Raw genomic sequence first — 21143 nt, forward strand, 5'->3', positions numbered from 1 at the left:
TCACAGAGCTGGGTGTCATTTTAGCTGCTTCACTTTTTTTTGCTACTTTACTGCTCTATATCCTGAAGTACTTTATAACTCTCTGTATTTATGTGATTATGATTAATGATTATTTACAGATTAACACTTTTTTAAACAAAACATACAGACAGCAGATTTTTTTTGATTTATATATATTATATATATTAGACGAGTACCACGTCTTAAAAAACTGCAGTTCCTCAAGTGACCACTTGAGGCTGGCACTAAAAGTGAGTAAATCCCCACAGACTCTCCAGTGTCTGCTCAGTATGACTCGGGTTTCACCTCTTAGCTCAGAGTAAAATGCTGCATAGATGGTGCCAGACATCCATGCTGAACTCCACACACTCGACTAACACACACACACAGCACACTCTGTGTGAAGTCTATACCACGCATCCTCATGATCAACAAACACATCATAAAGCGAGGGACCTGAAGTAGACCCATGGGGCGCACCACGAGTCCTCCTGTGGGTCAAACATGACGATGAGGTCACTGCACTCAAACCTCCACGGTCTGCAGGCCTACAGAGCAGCTTTGGGATGGTGGTGGAACAGGAGGAGTCACATGATGGATGTGGGATGCTAACATGCTAACATGGAGCAAAATCTCTGCAGCAGCTTGTTGAATCAATGACAGCAAGAATTAAAGGAGAACGGAAAAATCCTGGAAGCAGCACGATAAAGGGTGATAACGTTTGGTATGTTTGCACAGAATCTGCAGCCAATTGTTTTTTTATACTCAACACCATTTTTATTCGCTACATTTAGGCTGATGCTAGTATTCTGGTGCCTTTAAAATCCGGTTCAAAGCTTCAGCACTGGACTTGATGCAACTGGCGCCATAAATAATGAACTGTTTCTTTAAATATGTCAGATTTATGAATATATGAAGAAGATGTGCAGAGCGCCTTGGCAGAAATCTCTGCTACGCTATTTCATACATGCTACACCCACTGTCATATTTAATGCATGTGGTTTAAAATAAAGACCTTGATGAAGATTCTTCATGTGAAAGAGTTAAAGAATTATGCAGCTGTGTGTTTTAAAAGTGGATATTTTTCCTTTAACATGACGGATTAACACACAATCCTCACACATGCAAAGTGAGGCAGTAAACATTTGTCTGATGAGCTTTTCAGCGCGCAGGACGACAAATGATGGAGCATAATTTGTTGTAATTATGCAAAATAATGTGACTCTTCATAAAGCTCCATTCTCTGCAGCCTTTTGATAGTGAAAACAAACCAAAGCAAAGGCAGCGTCAGCTGAGAGCAGAGCTGACGGGATAACAAAGAGCCTAAACACAGCGAGAGGGAGAGACACACACACACGCACACACACTGAGACACACACACACACACACACACACTGAGAGAGAGAGAGAGAGACACACACACACAGAGAGAGAGAGAGAGAGACACACACGCACACACAGAGACACACACACAGAGAGAGAGAGAGACACACACACAGAGAGAGAGAGAGAGAGAGAGAGAGAGAGAGAGAGAGAGACACACACACACACACACACACACAGAGAGAGAGAGAGACACACACACACGCACACACAGAGAGACACACACACACACGCACACAGAGAGAGAGAGAGACACACACACACACACGCACACAGAGAGACACACACACACACACACACACACACACACACACAGAGACACACACACACAGACAGAAGTCCTGATTTGTGGGAAAGAAATCACATTTGATGCTACGAAGCTTTTCACAAGTCCTTCTCCTGTGATGCTGCCACTAATGCCACCTGTCATCTACTCCACTGACTCACGGAGTGTCGTGAGTAACACTCACACATCGGTGTGTGTCAAACACTCCTCTGCTGGCGGAGTGTTTATTCGCAGCTGTTACTCCGTCATTATCTGCGGTGCTGTCTCTGTAACGGCTGCTCTTGACTCCTTTTGTAGTTTGACATGAAAATACTCCATTACAGCTGATAATTACAGCGGAGCGGCACAAACAGGCCGCCACGCGGTCACACTGCTTCTTATTATCACACACTGACTGTGCTGAGTGTTCAGAGTGGGCCTCCGCAGCAGTGTTAATTTTGGCAGCAATTTCGGATTTAGTTTTTATTTTAGTCTTGTGACTAAAATGTCATTTGATTTTAGTCACATTTTAGTCATCAACATTTTTAAAGTCTTAGTCTAGTTTTAGTCGACTAAATATCAAATAATTTTAGTCGACTAAATCTGCCGTGGATTTAGTCGACTAAAATTCTATGATATATATTTTTCATGAAATATTTAAGGTTTGATTGTGCAATAAAAACAGGCACAGCTTTAACTTGTGTTATTTGAAACAAACAAATTATTTAATTGCTATTACCTTTTCACAAAAGCAGCAGTGAACAGTGAGCTGCTCTCCCTGAATACACTGTTCAGTCATGACCTTCTTCATGAATACTCCATAACTACAGCAAAACACTTCAGTGACAACTTAGAAACAGGTCGCATGCTGTAAAACCATCAGCAGCGGGGTCTTCATTTATAGATTTTGTCACGTGTATCTTTGAACGGAGGTTAAGATGACTCGTCTGCAAATGTCGCTTCAGGTTTATTGTTTTTACCGCTGATAGTCGCTCCGCACGGTTTGTAAACCGTCTTGATTGTCTTGCAATTAAACGTGTCTGTGTGTCTGTTCTCCTGTTTTGTGTGACCATGCATGAGGACGCCTTCTTCCAGCATCGCGGCGCAACGTCCTTACACAGAGAGAGCACTTCTGATTGGCTCTCTGCCGCCGTCTCCTGATTCGTCCCTCCCTTTCCACAAACAAAATTTGCTCTGATTGGATCTCGTCTCCATCAATAATTTCGTCTCGTTTTTATTCGTTGACGAAAGTGTCAATCCATTTCGTCTTCGTTTTTGGCACCGTGCGTTAGTTTTTATTTAGTTATCGTCTCGTTTTTATCAGCAAAAAAAGGTCGTTAACGAAAACTATGACGAAAATGATTCGTCAACAAAATTAACACTGCTCCGCAGCAGCCATACATTCTATTATCAGAGCGTATTAAACCCACAGACACGCTGCTCGGCTCTTTTATTATTAGTCTGTATGGAAATCAGCTGCGCTTTTGATCTTTACACCAAACCATTTATTCCTCATTTCCACCATGACGGAGAGTAAAAGGCTCCCAGACCGAACATATGAAGCAGTATCACAAGTCTCACCTTTGTCTTTAAAGGAAGGTTTTAGGATCCGCTTTAAATCAGTCTGTGCATGCAGGAGGAGCTTTAACATCCTGATGAGTGTGTGTGTGCGGGAGGTCTGATTGTTATTTTTAATATCCAGATTGTGTTTTCTCTGAATTTTTGGTATTATGATTATTACCTTTTATTATCAGAATTCAAAATTCTGACTTGAGTCTATAAATACTTCTTTAAAATCACTCTATAAAAAATCTCTTTTGTCCAAAAAAAGGACACAAGCTCCCCTGAAAGGCGACTTTGAGATTTTTAGGGGGAGCTCTGAAATATTGTCAGTTTTTGGGTCACAGGTTATAGACTTTGGATTTAAGTGGTGGCTGCAGGGCTCTCAGGTCTCACACATTCAGAGTGAGACACGCATTTCAACAAGTTCTCACATGGAGAAATGATTAGCTTCAACACACAGAAACTCCTATAAACTACTGAAAAACTACTCAGGTTTATGATCGACAGAAGGGGGTGACCAAAAGAATTCCAGAGGGTCATCCTCAACACTATCCTATAAATGAGTCAAAGGCAGACTACTGTGCTCTCATATTTCTGTCTGGAATTAGCGCCCAATCGACCAATCAGAAAATAGAATTCCAGGTTGTTGCCAGGTGAGGTCTGAGTCTCAGCTGCAAGCACACGTTACATGAACATCTCCGAGCATCGGTGACGTTCATGTAACGTGTGCCCGGCCAAAGGATGAAAAAAAGTGCGACTTATAGTCCAGGAAATACGGTAACCACATGGCAGAATGCTTTGGTCAGTGGATCATTTGCATTTGCAGAGTTAATTCAGGTTTCGCTCGTTCTTATGAAGAGCGACAACAGAAAGTTTCGTCTGCAGAGCAACATCAATCTCTGGGACGCAGCGAGGAGATGTGAAGAAGAATTACAAATTACAATATGGTGCAGATCAGAGTGCTGAAACTCCTACCTGCTTGATGTAATGACTGCACACAATGACTGATGGACACACACAACCTGTCCTCTCCTGCGGGTGCTGACAGGCTGAGTCAGAATGAAAAATGCTGCCGACATTATAAAGAGAGTGATGGTCCTCTGCTCCAATCTGCAGCTAAATACAGTTAGATTGCAAATTGTTCATTCTTTCATCCAATTTCTGGATTTGTCACACACGATGTCTAATTGTGAATCAAAACAGGGAGCTGCTATTCACAGCGTCCGCGTGCTGTTTGGTGATGGATCACAACAGCTGCCTCTGCTAACCCGAGCCTCTCAGTCCACACGCCATCAAAACAAACATGAGTCCATCAGGACGCGGCGCGGCGTGGTGACACGTCGCCGTGCTGCGATCGCAGCAGAACCACGTCAGCTGAGTGAGGGAGGGTTCAGGCACAGAACGCTGATGTTTAATTCAGCTCACACGGGTCTGTATCAGCTGGCTTTCCACTTTCTCACACATGAGATGCTGTCACTTCAATATTCCGAGGCCGCGCAGACACTAACATAATTCATGGAGCTGCTGCAGATATGAGGGAGTGAGATGCTCTGTCTGCTTAGACTGTATCTGTATGAGTCCATGTCACCAGAGTCATGTCCGCCCTGGAGTTTAGAGCAGGAAGTGCCAACGGCTGCATGGATTTAAACTGTGAAAAGATACAGATTTATGCTATATAATAATTATTTTATATATTCATCACACAAATGAAAAATATCTGGATAAATGCCTCCTCTCCGTGCTCTCTGATGGCTGCAGGGACCAGGCTTCTAGTCCAAGGCTGCTGATGTCTCCGTGCTCGGCTCGGATGTCTCCTTCCTGAATAAATGTCTCCTGTCCAGACTCAGCGGTGTAGGCGGTGGAGTTCAGAGACCGCTGCGTCTTTGTCCTCACAGAGACATGGCTCAGAGAGAGAGTTCTGGACGCCTCCGTCCAGCTGGACCGGCTGGTTCGGTGCTGACCGAGCGGCAACCTTAGGGACTCAAACTTGAAGCCCATGCGGAAGTGTCAAAACTTGTAATTCATGCCGCAACTGCTGGGGGCTGGCTCCAAAAGCGAGTAATTTCCCATAGACTCCCATGTTAAAATGGCCGACTTCACAGCAGAAAAGAACATGTTTACAGCCTGGTACAAAAAACCACTCTGGTCTCAGATGATAGGTTCTCTTCTAGTGTCAATTGTACGGGGGTGAATTTTTTTACAACTCACTCGTTTCAATTGTATTCGGACTTAAACATACCCATAATTATGGGCGTTGCCACTTGAGTGACAGATGGTTGACGTATCACAGCGTGAGTTTCCACGATCGCCCAGCCCCCCTAAACCCCGCTCATGCTCTCCCTTTTTGTCCATATTTGGAGTTTTGGTGGACGTGACGCTGCCAACATGGCGGTGGTCATCACGTCCCGGAGCCTCCCACCGGGTCTCAAACCGGCTCAAACCGAGTGACGTGCAGCTCTGTGCGGTGAGGCTCGCCGTGGTGGCTGCTGTGTTTACATCAGCTCAGCTTCTACTTCCTGCTGCTCCCTGGTGGAGCAGAGGCTCCACTCCACAGACCAGCTCCATGATGAGAGGACATCAGAGCTGGTCCTCAGTCTGTTCCACACTGATTTAATCACAACCTTCAGATTTAACTATCGATGGAACTATGGCATACCAACAGCGCCACCTTCAGGCTACAATGTAACCACAAATCCTCCTCTTAAAGCAACAGTCCCACATATTCTCACTGATTTTTACATTCAATGGGAGCCAGCAGCGTCCCCGTGGCCCCACCACAGGATTTTAGCACTTTTAAAAGAGTTTGAACTTTTAACCCCGTCTTTCTTTACTTTAGATTTAAATTTACTGTATTAATCCCCGTGGGGAAATTAAGTACTTTTACCATCTTCTGCCCGTTATTTAGCACGCACCCTGACTTCAGCCTGGTGATGGTTAACAGCACATCTGCTTCTAACAAGGCTTTCAAAGCTCTGAGCTTCAACACCGACGATGAGTTCAATCTGATGAAAACTGATGAAATGACTGAAGACACACCACGAAGAATATGAGCTGTGTTTAAGCTCATATATGTCTGTACATGTGGGCAGTGACGCTGCATTGGAAATGTCTGGATAACAGGTGAAATAAATCTGCAGTTTCAATCAATGGTTTTGTGGCTGTTGTTGCAGGTGGAGCCCCCTTAAGTAGAATAAAACCAACAAATATGAACAGAGAGTATGATCTGGAACACTCCGAACACGGCTGCTAATGTGCTGAATACCAAATTCAGAGTGTGAGCATGCAACCACTGGCAACCATCATCCATCCATTCCCATAAAGTGTTTTCTGAATAAACATTTCAGTTCTATTTATCCTCAGGCCTGTTAATGACTCACTCATCTCTGCAACGTTCATTTATATAAAACCCACCTCCTTCCTGTGACATTGGACGGAGCTACATGTATAAAGACAGGCAGGAATAGCAAAGGAGCCTGAAAAATCCACATTAATCAGCCAAATTAACAATTTCATGATTGATGTTAATGATAAAACCGCCTCCTTCTCCCCCCCCTCAATTCCATTAGCCACGGCCAGCGCCATGGTGAAGTCTTTTTTTATCTGCACCATCATTACCACCAACACCACGCCATGCTGCTGTACGTCTGCAGAAAAATAAAAACCTTTATTCCAGGAGAGCTGTGAGCTTTAAAAACACCAACACAGCTGCCATCTGTCATTGAAAGTAATTCTAATTAAAGCTGCTCTAATTATGGTTTCCACTCCAACTCTGCCTGACAGGACAGAAGATTCCTTTTTCCATTCATCCCATGTTTGCTAATAGAATCTGATCATCTCCTGTAATCTGGGCCCACAGACACTCACAGTTCATCAACATCTGTCAAACACTGAATGTCAAAATTATTACATACATAAAAAAACAAAATGGCTCAACAGCGCCCCCTATAATGTGCACAAATACAGCCCCGTTTTATTGACAACTGTGTAAGAATCGATAGTCTTTTGAATCTGGACCCTGAGCCAAGCCCGGAGGATTGACCCAGTGAGTTCAGACCTCTAAGATAACAGATGACGACGAAACATCAAAGAGTGACCGTGCTGACCCACTTCCTGTTCTCAGCAGGAAACAGGAAGTGGCTATAACCCAGTAAGTACATGTACAATGTTTCCGGCCTCACTGTTTTGGCTGATCAGTGAACAAAGGGAACGGATGTTGTCAGTGAAATTAAGAGGTTTGGGTTTTCATTTTTAGAAAGTGTCCAACGTTCCTTCTGTAGGGTTTGTGCCGGTGTCATCCTGACCTGAGCCGCGTCTCTCCAGCAATTAAAATCTGCAGAGCGCTGGTAGACGCAGCGTGCCTCCATCTCAGCGGAGAGGGAAGTTTCCCTCTCACCCTCAGATCAGCTCATCAGTGCAGAGCTGGGGGATCAAACAGGCTGGAATTTGCTTGAGGTGTGAATCTGAAGGAGTCCTTCGATTGAGGAATACAGTAATAAGACCTCCACTTGAACTAAGCAAGGCTCTTGAAGCCCCCAGGCGAGGAGGAGAAGCACCAGGAAATCTCATTAGGCACAAAGCTTTTTTCTACTCGGCTGCCCCATCACAATGTCGAGCTTAAGGAGAATCCCAGCAGTCGAGTTTAAGGACAGCGAACAAAAAAAAAAAAAAGAAGAAGCAGCAACCTGAGACACAAAGACGCCCGCTCGCCTCGGCGCTGCTGAAACAGATGCCTTTAAAAAAAGCTGCCGAGCTGCACATTTCCAGCATCAGATGAAGTGAAAGTGCTGGAACCAGCAATATCCCCATTCCCATGTGGAGGAGCGGAAGCTCCTGCATACAAAGCACATGCAAACAGAAAGGGAGATAAAAATAGGCGGCTTCAAACACGTCTAGACTTTGTTCAGCCGCTTGCTGAGGGAGGAAACCTTTCCACCAGTCAACCCTCCTGCCTAAGTGCTGCTGCTGGAAGCATCTTCAGGGCCAGCTTCAACTTTAAGAAGGAGCCACTTTCATTTTTCCCTTCAGAGCCACAGTGAGAAACTTTATTAGTCTTCAACGAAGGGGCCGCGTTATCCGTGAAATACTGCACTCACAGCAGAGGTCTGCCTGTGCAAGTCGCTGCAGGAGGAGACGCGGCGCTCAGAGGTCATCGGCAGCTTTTAAAGCATTCTGAGATATTCAGCCGAATTAAAAGTAAATTCACTTTGACTCGAGGCCTGTGTCTAACACGTTGATGCATGTGTTGGACAGGAATGCGGCGCCGTCTCCGCCCTGCAGCTGCTGCCTGCGCTCAGGCTTTATGAGCTCTGATCCATGTAGATCAGACAGCAGCATGACGGCTGTGAGAAGATGCTCCTGCTCCGCATGCAGCTCGTCTTCTGCTGCTCTTCCTCCTCTCTCAGTAACACTTCTCCTTCTTTTCTTTGGAGCTGTGTCCACATCTGAAGGGAGAAACTAAGCGAGCACTCTGGATAAGAAGAAGAGCTCCTCCAGCCTCTAGTGGACACTGGAGGAACTGCAGCTCTGTGTTGGCAGCAGGCAGGTGTGGAGCCCAGCCTTGGTCTTCACGGTGAGTCTGTCACAGCCCTCCCATTACCACCCTGCGGCCCTGGATGGGATGAAAATGGATGGAAGACGAGGCCGTCTGTGTGGTAAATGAATTCCAGAGGCCTTGAGTGCAGCCATCAGATGAAAACAGATTACAGCGGAGTTTAGCGTGCACTCCGCAGCGCCGGACGGCTGGTGATCACGCTGTAATCCTGTCAGGTATGAGGTGAGTGAGGAACAGGCAGCAGCTCCTTCATGTCAGGACCATCTGTGCTCATTGTGTCAGACTTTATTTGAACAACAAGTCAGTAAATGTCAGCGTCACATCAAATAAAACCTGCCGAGCGCTCCATCGTCACGTCGCTATCTGCACAGCTCTTTATTACTGCCGTCCTGGCGCCGCCTATAAATCAGAAAACATTTGTATTACAATACCCTGAGATCATGAGTCTCTGCAGCTCACCTGAATATTTAACAGATGTTTCTTCAAACTTGTTAATCCTTGTTTAAATCTGTTTCCCTTTCCAATTACCACTGCACACCTGCACCAGGCTTTCTTCTTCTTCTTCTTCTTTCTTTTTTTACAGGTTACATAAGCCTGTGTGTTTTTTTCCTGGTGGAGGAGGCAAGTTTGTGCATCTCAATACCCAAACAGGGTGGGAGCATTGTCATTTTCATCAGCTGCTGCTGTGCCTGCGCCTCCCCTCTCTAACCTGATTCAGTCAACATCTGACAGCAGAGTGAGATGCAGGCAGAGCGGGAGATGTAAGGAAGGACCGCCACACAAAGCAAACACTGCTGCCGTCTCTGAGTCTGCTGCTGGCAAATGTGAGAGGTGCCATGTTGTGGGCTGACTTCTGCAGCACCAAAATAATGAGGCAACACTCCTGATTTACATCTTCAGATATGAAGATATGATATTATGTGTGATGACTTGATGATTTTTGCATCCAGCAACGAAGTTATCACACACATATGTTCCCTCCACAAACAGCCAATAGAATTCCTCCATTTTGATTATTACATAAAAGAAATAAAGTTACAGTGGTGATCATCTTCACTAAAAGCTAATGCTACGCTATACAGCAGCTACAGCATGGTCACATGACTACACCATCAGCACCACCAGGTTCACCGCTCTGACCTCTTCTACAGCACAAACACCTGGATGACCTTTAATGACATCGTCTGTAGTCCCATTTAGGAAGTGCCAACATGCTAACATTCAACACACACACACTGAGGGGACAGGAAAAGCTAACATGCTAACATTCAACACACACTGGGGGGGCAGGAAGTGCTAACATGCTAACATTCAACACACACTATGGGGACAGGAAGTGCTAACATGCTAACATTCAACACACACTGAGGGGACAGGAAGTGCTAACATGCTAACATTTAGAACACACACTGAGGGGACAGGAGGTGCTAACATGCTAACATTTAGAACACACACTGAGGGGACAGGAAGTGCTAACATGCTAACATTTAGAACACACACTGAGGGGGCAGGAAGAGCCAACATGCTAACATTCAACACACACTCTGAGGGGACAGGAAGTGCTAACATGCTAACATTCAACACACCGAGGGGACAGGAGGTGCTAACATGCTAACATTTAGAACACACACTGAGGGGACAGGAAGTGCTAATTGTCACTAAGGCACCTAAATTTAAGGTTTTTCTTTGTAACATGTTTAATGTTATAAAACTGTCTTCCTGGATTCAGCACCAACAGAGACAGAACAAACTGACCTGTGTTTATAATGTCTCTATGTTCACATGTCTTTGCATAGAGGATGTGTTTAATATGCCTGGTAATGGACTGAGACCCTGACTTTAGGAAAAATGACCTAAAAATGACACATTTGACTCATTGAAATCTCTCTGGTCAAAAAAGGCTTCTGAAATTGAAAGACCTTCGTTATCACCTTCAGAAATCTACCCAGCGTCCATCTGAGCTCAGGATCTCAGCAGCAGCCGCTCAGACGTGCGCCGCCTCGGGGACTTCCTACATGTGCCGCTGACTGAGCTGCCTCTCACAGATATGACATGCTCCTCCTGCCAGTCACCTTGACCTTGCGGGAGCTTGTGCATTGTCTGGAGTGAGATCACTTGGAGCCCCAAACTTCCCCGAGCACCGTGCTGCAGTGCAGTCTGTCATTTAACCATTGATCGCTGCTTTCTTGATTTACAGCAATCAGTCGCTGAGAGGAGTGTTAAAAAGGAGCTACACGGCCGGCGCTAGGCTGGAGAGCATTGATGGACTCTGAATTTAAATCTGCTCTGATTGGCCGTGCCGCGTGAAGAATCGCTGGCATTTCATTTTAAAGCATGTGGGACTGCTGGAAGACAGAGCTCTGCTCAGAGCGCGTCGTCTCATATCGATTTAAGCCCAAATGTTTCCGCATGAGTAATATATCTTATTTCAAGTTTGCATAGTGAGAAACATGCAGCACTGAATGTATCTGATCCTGAAATGTAAGACTGCTTTTCTGCCTTTGCCTGGCCACTGGCCTCCAGAAGGGCTGAGTGATGTCGCCCCATGGAAGGGCCATCTGGCCTGAGGGCTCTACCTGACTCTGGCCCGGACCACCATGGGCCTCGGGCACCTGGTAAAGCTGGCAGCCGCTCCTCTGGCCGCACGCCAGGTGTGGAGAGGCAGCACTTTGACTGGGACGGACCCGCTCAGCGTGGAGGCCCTCCGGCTGGAAGGTTACCAAATGGAGCAAAGGAAGTTCAAAGGGCAGCTCTGCTGGAAGCTTCATGTGCACCTCACACTGAGGAAGTGAAAGGAGGGGACGCTCTGCAGAGATCAAGCTGAAGATAAAATCTGGATTTTAGTGGTGAAGTCCTCAAGGTCAGAGACTGCAGATTAAAGGAGTTCATGTCTTTCTGTGAAGCACTAACGAGCATTCTGCCTGTTATAAGGAAGGACAGAGGAAACGCTGCTGACACTCCGGGTGCTGGGTCTGAATCCTGACTGTAGAAACATCCACAAAGGGTTAAGCCATTTCCTAAAAGAGCCAAACTGTACACTAGTTCCCCTCAGAGACAGTCTCTGCAGTCAAAGTGCTTTATGCTCATACTGTCCTCACAAACACACAACAATCCTCCACACACACATGCTAACTGCTACATGCTAACCGCTAACTGCTAGCTGCCAAACATCCTTTGATGTTTGGCATCCTTTGATCCTTGGAGTTTGCTGCGTTTCCTCTCTGATCTGATTGGTTGAAGTCAGCTCGTGGTCGAGGGTGACTGACAGATGGTTTGTCCAATCAGGTCCACAGAATTATTTTGAAAGCGCCATGATGGCTCTGCGACATCAAACATCCGCCGGGACGTTTGTCAACATAAGGTCTGACAGCTCCGGTGTGGGCAGGTGTGTGTTACTAATACAAACAGCTGTTTCCTGCCAATGTGCCACTCATTCACATTAGTTAGACCATAAAAACAGAAATGCTGTTGCCACAGCGACCAAACTGGCGTCCATATTTGTATGTGTCATGTTTACACGCAGCAGTCAGGGGCAGCTAGTTTTTTGTTTTTGCTGCCTGTTGTGTGATGACCTAACCAGGCTGAGAGTCGCCCAACTCTAAAATAACTCATGTGGCTCAAAAATGGCTTGGACTCATACAGAGAATGTCTTTAATGGGATGTTTTACTTCACTTCCTGTAAAGTAAAACAAATAACATCATGCCAGCTCCAGCTCGTGCAGCAACCAGTGTTTTCTGACCATTTTCTGATCATCAGGCTCATCTAAAGGCTCCCTCTGCCTCCTTTCCACTGCTTGAATCCGATTCAGACTCTCTGAATATCAACGGCCGTGTCCTGTTCTCTCCTCCTTTCATCTGCCTCCCACTATCACACACCTCCACGCCGCACCCCCCGGACAAGTGGAGACTCAAAAGAGAGGAGCCTATCGCCGCTGCTCGCTCTATGGTAATCACAAGGAGCGTCGCCTTATCTCACACGGCTGAACTCCGGCTTTCTCTCTGACTCTCGGTGCATATCCTGCTAAAAAGAAGTGTGGCGTGCAGAAACGGCGCTCAATGGGGTGTGACGGCCACAATTCTTATTTCACCTGAAGTGGTCTGATGTCTCTTCAGGCCTCAGCACCGAGCAGGATTCCTGGTGTGATACAGGCCAGGTTCATGAGCTCCTCTCTCTGCCCCCCGGACTGACTCACTGCTGAGAGGATGAATTGATTAGAGCGCCGCGGTCCTGCTGTCCAACAGGAAGAGCAGAAATACTAATGAGCTATCGCCTGATCACACACACACTTATCCACTCCATCATCCTGAAGCCTGCATTCCACCGCTTTACATGAAAATTAGAGCCAACTGGTATATCTATGCCTTCACAACCAGAGGGAATAAAGAGGACGTCTCTCCTCTCCTGAAGGTCTTTTAATGTGAAAATCCTGCAGCAGGAAATACTGAGTTTGAATGACAGCAACTTAACATGATCAAAGACATGGCAATACAAAAGAAAAAAAAGGATTTTGAACCATGAGGGCGGGGCTATTTCGAATGGAGGGCAGGAAGTAAACATGGAGGAAACCTCAGCAGAGTCTGTATTGTATGGATTTAGATCCTGTTTCTAGACAGCGTTACACTCAATTAATCAAACAATATGGCAGACGTGACCCATATCTCATCACGATGAGCGACAGACATGAAAGATTTAGACCTTACTACACTTCACTACACTTCAGACCTCATGTTATACCAGACAACAACTGAAGCCTACAAAGGTCTGGATGCATGTAACTAACAGCAGGTGGGTCAACGACCTCGGTACCAAATGGCTCCAAGATGATTATGGTTTGGTGTTGGGCAGGTGTTTATTCTTATTTATATGTAAAGCTAGCAGCTAGCAGCAGTGGCTATAATGTCAACAAACACTTTTCATCTTCATCACATCACATCAAGGACACAAGCAGGTTTATAGATCAGATCATCCTCTGCTCTGTTGGAGAGAGGCCTTGATTTGGGCTCAGTCTACGACTCAACGTCACCTGAAGATCCAGGCCAACCTAAAAGTTCCCAACGGAGTCCATATTAGACTACCAGCAACTTAATGATTATGACTAAGTAAACGAGCATTTAGCAACAACCCAATGATAGAAACTTAGCCACAGAAACCAGGTTAGCATTAGCAGACTCTGCTGCTCCGACCGCAGACGTAGGTTTAACATAATGTACTCTGTAAAAGCTGTTTTCCTTCTCTCTGTTGGAACGATTTGAGCAGCCGTGAACCACACAGAACCTGTTTTCAGACGGCAGATCCTCAGTCAGTTCCTGCCCTCCACCTGAATTTCGCGCTGTCACTGCGACGTCACGTGAAACCCGGCTATTACTCTCACTGTCGGGGGGTGGGGTGGGGGGTTTATGAACTGTAGCGTTCATAAATTCATCACTCTGTATGTTTCTACAGTTTATATTCAAAATTGATCCTGTTGGTTTTCTGCCCATTGCCCGACTGCAGCCCTGCAGATGGGATTTTTCTGTATGCATTCATTCACTCTGCTTGTTTCGGAGCTGTCACCTGCACATGGACTCTTTCCACACATCATCTCGCTCTGCTCCTTTAGCTGCGGTGCCAACAGCCTCACTTTGCCTCCGTCTAATGGGCTGTGATGGCTGGATGCCGGCTTCAAGAGCTGCGACAGGGGAGCCGGGGCGATCAAAGCCTCATACATGGTAATTCACATGGTAATGCCGAGGTTGAGGTAAATGTGTTCAGACACCAGCAGATGTGGCAGGTACTGTACCTCCAGATGTCTTCATCTGTCTGCTGAAGGTTGGCGATAAACAGATGGGGCCTGCCAAAAAGCAGGAAGTCCTTTCTGTTACTAGCAGAGCGCTCCTGCTCCTCTAAACCCTCGGCAGCGGCTTGCAGGGTGTTGCCGGTGGCAGAACAAAGCTGAGCCTGTGCCAAAAGTCAACAGCAATGTAGGACAGGTTGAGTTTTTAGTTCTGAATATATAATGCATGACGGCACACCTGTCGACGACACGTGCTGCAGAGCTGCACCTACACCCTGACTGTTCATACAGCAGCCCGTCTGTTAGCTTCAGCCATCAAAGTACACCTGAGCGACAGGAAGCAGAAGTCTCTGAAAGCACAAACCAATTCACCGGTGTTCACACGAGTGGCTTCAAACCACGTCAACAATAATCAGCAGAAAACAAATGACGGGCTGGTGTTTAAAGCTCCAACTCTCAGCAGGTCATCCACTGTTAGCATCAAACCAGCAACAAGCTGCTGACGTTCATATCAGCTCTGAGCTGGTCTGTATCTCACTAACCATGACGCTGAACCAAGCGGCAACCTTCGGGGCTCAAAGTTGAAGCCCATGCGGAAGTGTCAAAACTTGTAATTCATGCTGCAACAGCTGGGGGCTGGCTCCAAAGGCGAGTAATTTCCCATAGACTCCCATGTTAAAATGGCCGACTTCACAGCAGAAATGAACATGTTTACAGCCTGGTACAGAAAACCACTCTGGTCTCAGATGATACGTTCTCTTCTAGTGTGAATTGTACAGAGGGGTGAATTTTTTTTACAACCCACTTGTTTTCCAATTGTATTCGGACTTAAAATTACGTATAGTTATGGGCGTTGCCGCTTGAGTGACGTATCACAGCGTGAGTTTCCTGCTTCCACGATCGCCCGCCCCCCTAAACCCGCTCGTGCTCCCCCTCTTTGTCCATATTTGAGAGTTTTGCTGGACATGACGCTGCCAACATGGCGGCGGTCATCACGTCCCGGAGCCTCCCACCGAGCCTCAGAACGGCTCTTCAGAAACAAACAGGTGACGTCACGGAAGCTCTGTCCATAGTTTTTACTGTCAATGCGCTGAACCATGCTGTTTTCATGACATCACTCAGTCCATCCACCAATCAGCATCATTTATAACTTTCAGCAGCTCCCACCCATTCTTTCTGAACACATGGGTCTGACAGCATGCAGGGCTTTAATGATGTTGAGCTTTAGAAGAAGAAGAAGCTCCCTCGCTCCGCCTCTGTCTTTAGCATTACTGAGACCTCTCTGAAGCACCACCACGCCTCGTTATTGATTTTTACTTTTCAAACTTTTTTTGTTGATTCAACTTAGAACACAGGGTGTGAGAACCCACTCAGCCTGCAGGACAGAGCACAGCGAGGGCTGAGGGGTCGCAGCATCACTTCTCCGCCTGACAGTGGGAGCTAGCAGAGCTCATGCTACCTCCAGCAGGATGGTGGAGTGAGTGGAGCAGAGACACTGCTGTCAGGTGGTGCTCGGCCTCTCAGCATTCCAGCTGCACCGGCTCTCTGCAGTCTGCAGGGAGCCTCTGCCTCAGCTGCACCCTCTCCGCCTGCTTCACCTTGCAATCAGCAAACAGAAAACACTTCTACACGGCCAATTAAAACCCATTGATCTGCAGCACTGATGTGGCATTATGCACTTCCACCGAGCAGCCACTCACACCCTGGAATAAGAAAGCTAAATGTCACATGTGTGATGAAATTTTAATTACAAATAAGAGCTCATTACAACTTTCCTTTGAAGAAATTATACATATTCACACTGAGAGCAGAAAAAAGCCTCTTTATGTTTGACTGATCACAGCTCCTCATTTACTCTGTGCCTCTGCAGCTCCACACACACACACTAGCCTTAAACCTTGGCAGCGTACAAAGAATAGAAACACTGTGTGAACCTCACCACCCTGTGAGATAAGAGAGCCAGGAGAAAATCTGACTTTCCGCAGCGTAGCGTCTGCATGGCATTGTTTGCTTTTTCAAGCAGCAGCGTTTGTACAGAACCAGGGAAAGGCAGTGATCATGATGAATAGCGGTGGCGATGCGGACTCATTAAAAGATTTGTCGGAGTTGTGATGTTGGGTCATCGCTGCGTGTGGAGCAGGAGGTGTGTGGGTGCAGGCAGAGGAAAGGAAACAGGCTCGGCTGTTGTTTCGTTTGAGCATAAAGTATTCTGTATGCACCGTGTCAATCTGAAGAGCGTGAGTGGGCCTCTTCTTAAGTCTTATTTTCATGTGCAGACAGAGCGGGAAAAAGAAAACAGCTGCTTATCCAAAACAACAGCAGCAGCATGTCGGAGCAGAGCTCCATCCTCCCTGACTGTTTCCAGCGCTCCGAGCCTCCGCGTCGTATCAGACTTGGTCAATTAACTTGACTGGCCGTCTCATCTGCTCCTCTCCATCCTCGCTCTCAGACACATCCCCGTGCTCTACAGATTGCCAGGGAATCAATTTGTACCACAGAAAGGTCCCGCACAATTCTGAGGCTGATCGGCAGCGGAGATGGGACCGAGCCTCCTGAAAGACCCGTCTGGCTGCCCTGAAATCACACACGTCAGTCTGAATCGCCACACGGGGAGAGGAGGTTTCAAAGGAAGCAGATAATATATAAACACCAGTCAGAGGGCATCAGCTGAACTCCATCCATGCAACAAGTCCTCCCTCCTCACCAAATTACATTTGCTCCCATAACTTTCTGGAACGTCGGGGCTGAATCTGATCTGCTCGGCCTCGGAGCTGCGCTTCAATGGTCTCCTAATAGCGTGCCGAGCTCCTCTCTCCTCTCTCCCACACACACACACCCAGCACCTCCATCACCGCCATTCACATCACAGTGTCAGTCACATCACAGGGCAGCGAGGCAGCGGCAGCAGTGTCACCACCACATACAGGACGCTGATGTCTGTGAGGAAATAAACCACGTCTGTGCAACAAGTCAAGGCTGGAGCCGGTGTCAATGCGAATCCACAGACCTGCTCCAAAGATCAAAAGAAAATATGTTTTCATTTCTTTGCTCCGATTTGCAAAGACCAACATGTCTGTATTTTCTTTTTTAAATAACCTGTTAGTTGCCATTACTGCAACACAGCTAGCTGATGCAGTAATGTTTCTGGATGCATGTACAGCCTGTCCCCATCTGGCTACAGCTCTGTGTCATTTACCACTAATAATAACTGACAGCAGATTGTAATGATTACCTTTCTGTCTTTGCTGCTGATATCATTTTATAGATTTTATATTTAAAACCAAAAACAGGAAATAAATGATAAAGCAGCAGCGGCCTGCTGTGAGGGTGTCCGCGCTGTCAGCACACCCACTCACTGTGAAATGAAGGCCCACAGTGGAGCTGGAGCTGCTGCATGATTGAAAACTAAAGAATGAGCAATAAGAGCAGCTCCCTCTGGAGCTCCTGAGGCCGCTCACTAAAGTAAAGTGTGCGGACCTGAGGCCCGACGGCATCCTGACCAATCACACACAGAGAGTGTATACGTTTGGTGACGAGCATGACTCCAGAGCTTCACCGCAAACTGAAGGAAGTAATGACTTATGTGTGCGGGCCTCACTTCTGGAAAGAGTTTACGGGAATATGCAGCCTGGTAGCAAGTATAAACGCCGTTCAGCAGAGCGTGACGGCGCCGCCTTCCCCAGGCACATACCCGAAGATGGCTTAGCCCACACAGCGGCTGCCGGTCTGTTTGTTGTCTTCTTTATTTCGCGCTCCTCTCAGCAGGATGTGCTCAGTAACAGGTCTGAAAGCACAGATTAGACTCCACTCACATTAAATCTGGATGTTCACAGCCTGATTTAGAAGCTCGCATTGTAAACGCAGCGTTACGCTGGAGGAGTGTGGCCAAGGTGCCTGTTAGTGAACGGAGACAAAGAAGCAGGCGCAGATGGAAGATCAGGCCTGTATCATGCAACCCGATCCACCTGAAAAAGACGCTGCATTAAAGGAAGAGAGGCCACACACGCTCAGGATGAGGACGGAGGATTATCACACGGAGCTGCAGTCATTAAGGCTTTATACAGAGCAGGTGATAGAACACAGCCATAATGTTTTACAGACTAAGAGAACAGCCTCATTATGAGGACGCAGAGGAAAATCCTCAAAAACAGGAAGAGACTGGATCATTACAGGGCAGGGATTCATCCTTGGGACCATGAATATCTGTACCACAAGCAAATACTGGTCTAATAGTGAAGGTGATCTGAGATTTCTCTAAAAGCCAAGAATTGTGGCACAAGAGAAGGAGTAAAATCACCAAGATTTATCATCTGGGAACCATGAAAATCTGAAGGATTATTTAACCCTCCTAACACGGAGCTGTGGCCGACGACAGAAATGAACAGAAACATGCGCTGTTCAAAGTACCAGAGCTCTGGTTATGTTGGCACTATTGAAAAAATCTCAATTGATTCTGAGCGCTGTGAAGCGCTAATACATTCATTACGGTAATGACCACATCGCGTTTGTGCCAGGGGCGAAGTGTTGTGGAGCATAGGAGAGTTGATGTAAAATAGTTTATCTTGTTGTCTTGTTGCTGAACATTTATAGTTGTTTATAAAGAGAAATTTCAAATCTATTTTTTTACTTTTCTGAGCATTTATGACATAATGACAAACATGTGCCAGCTTCTGAAAGTTATATTTCATCTGTCAAGAAAAACAGGTAAAATAATTAATACAAAGAACATTTTCTGACAGAATCATTAAAAAAAGGACTGTTATAATTATAGTAGTGAAAGGGTTAAGTTTCCTCATTTTAACATTTTGCCTCATTAGAAAAGAAAGGGATCAGTTTGAAGGACAAGTTTAAGGGGTTCATCATCAGAGGATCAGGAACATCTGTATGAAGAATTCTGGAGTAAAAAATATCACACATCACCAGTTATAAAAAGATTCCTTCTCTAGGAACCATCAATGTGTTGTTCATTCTCCAAAAATAAAGCTATAGCAAGGTTTCTCTGAATACCGAAGCTATCGAGCTTGTGGTGGTCAGGGATCATCAGATGGAACCATGAATATCAGATATTCAAACACAGAGTCAGCATCACAGCAGCGTGTGTTCGATTCATCCTCTGCTGAACATGAATGTCTGTGCTGAGTGTTCTTTATATAGAGCAGATGTATTAGCACTGATCACTATCACAGAAGCTACACAGCTAGCAGAAGCAGACCAAACTCCTCCTTTAACACCTTCAGCAGGTTTTGTTAGAACTAATTACTCGACTGTCAGACAGAGCGGCGCCGTCCTCAGAGCGGCTTCATTCTCAGCTCTCTCCAGTTTATCTTCACGCTGTGTGTGTGTCTGTGTGTGTGTGTCGTCAACAGTCCTATAATGGCTGAAAATGAGCAAACCATGAGGGCCCGATGTGCAGAGAGCACTGGTGGAGATGAGGCGACTTTGGTGAAAACAAATCTAGAGGTTGTGCAGTAAACTGGATGTTGCCATGGTTACCAGGATGCATACACAACCATAAATAGGCTCCCTCGACACCTCGAGACATGGCGTGAGACATCAGAGACGGCATATGTGAGCGACTTTCTCACAACTCTTCAAACAGCGTCATGTGATTGTCGCCTCATTAATTGGTGACAACATCTTTTGATGTATTACGTGATTGTTTGAGCAGGAGATGCCACATCGTCTCCGCCGGCTCTGGTTCTATAATTCACCTGCTCCTGTTTGCTTTCCTTTCACATGCTCCGGCTGGGATTTTTTCCTTCGTCTCCAGAAGCTCAGGAGTAAACTTCTCACACCGACGTACAATATGTCAGCCTGAATCCACCTGACTGACAGACCAAAGCACTTAATGCCTGACATTTCCTAATGTAAATAATGCTGTCCTGACGCATGTCAAACACCCATCTGAGCAATATGCCACGGGTCCCACGGTGAGACTGCTCTTTACCTGTAACCTTTTTCCCCTGAATCTCAATGCTGTGCTGCCAGAGGACTCAGCAGGTGATTGATCCGTCATCTTTCTGTCTCCTTTAAACCAGAGGTGGAGAGCGGCGGCTAGCAGGGAGGCTGGCACAAATATTCACTTATCAATAAATGGATATTTGGATATTCTGTCACACTGAAATTTCAACAGACACAGCAGGACGCTGAACGCCGCAGTGCTGCTGTCACAGAGCTAGCATAAAAGCTACATAGCGTTTTAAGGTAATAAATCATTTTAACACGGCCATGTTTAAATGTGGTATTAAAATACTGCTCCAGCTGCAATCAATGGCAGAAATGTGGCTGAAAAGAGGTTTGTATGAGCTGGTTCTAAATAAGTGGAATAACTCTCTGAAGAACAAGGACGTTTGCTCTTTATGTCTCCCCTCATATCAGCACAGTGCTGGGCTGCACACCTACACACACTCACAGCACTTTCTGGAGCTGTCAAATGTCACATTTCTCAGGAACGTAAGGAAGTGAAGGACACACACACACACACACAGGGTCTGTCGTCCACAGTGAGTCTTCTTTGATGGAAGCGTAGAGTCCAGAACTGGGCCGTGAGCACATCACTGGCTGTTAGTGACCTTTGTCTTCCAGCAACATGTGAATAAAGCTCAGT

The 21143-nt window shown here is 46.2% G+C and overlaps 1 protein-coding gene across 8 annotated transcripts in view; it reads right to left on the minus strand.

The window, feature by feature from the left end:
* Nucleotides 1-21143, minus strand: part of sorcs1 (sortilin-related VPS10 domain containing receptor 1) — a 117417-nt gene that overhangs the window by 90948 nt on the left and 5326 nt on the right. The window contains exon 1 of one of the 8 annotated variants that reach the window (XM_028402926.1): nt 4187-4270. The exons of the other annotated variants lie outside the window; for them this stretch is intronic. The gene's annotated coding sequence lies outside the window, so the exon portion shown is untranslated. Of the gene's footprint in view, nt 1-4186; nt 4271-21143 lie in introns of those variants that run through there. 8 annotated transcript variants of the gene reach the window in all.

This window comes from Parambassis ranga, chromosome 1 (genome assembly GCF_900634625.1).
Source record: "Parambassis ranga chromosome 1, fParRan2.1, whole genome shotgun sequence".
Lineage (NCBI taxonomy): Eukaryota > Metazoa > Chordata > Actinopteri > Ambassidae > Parambassis > Parambassis ranga.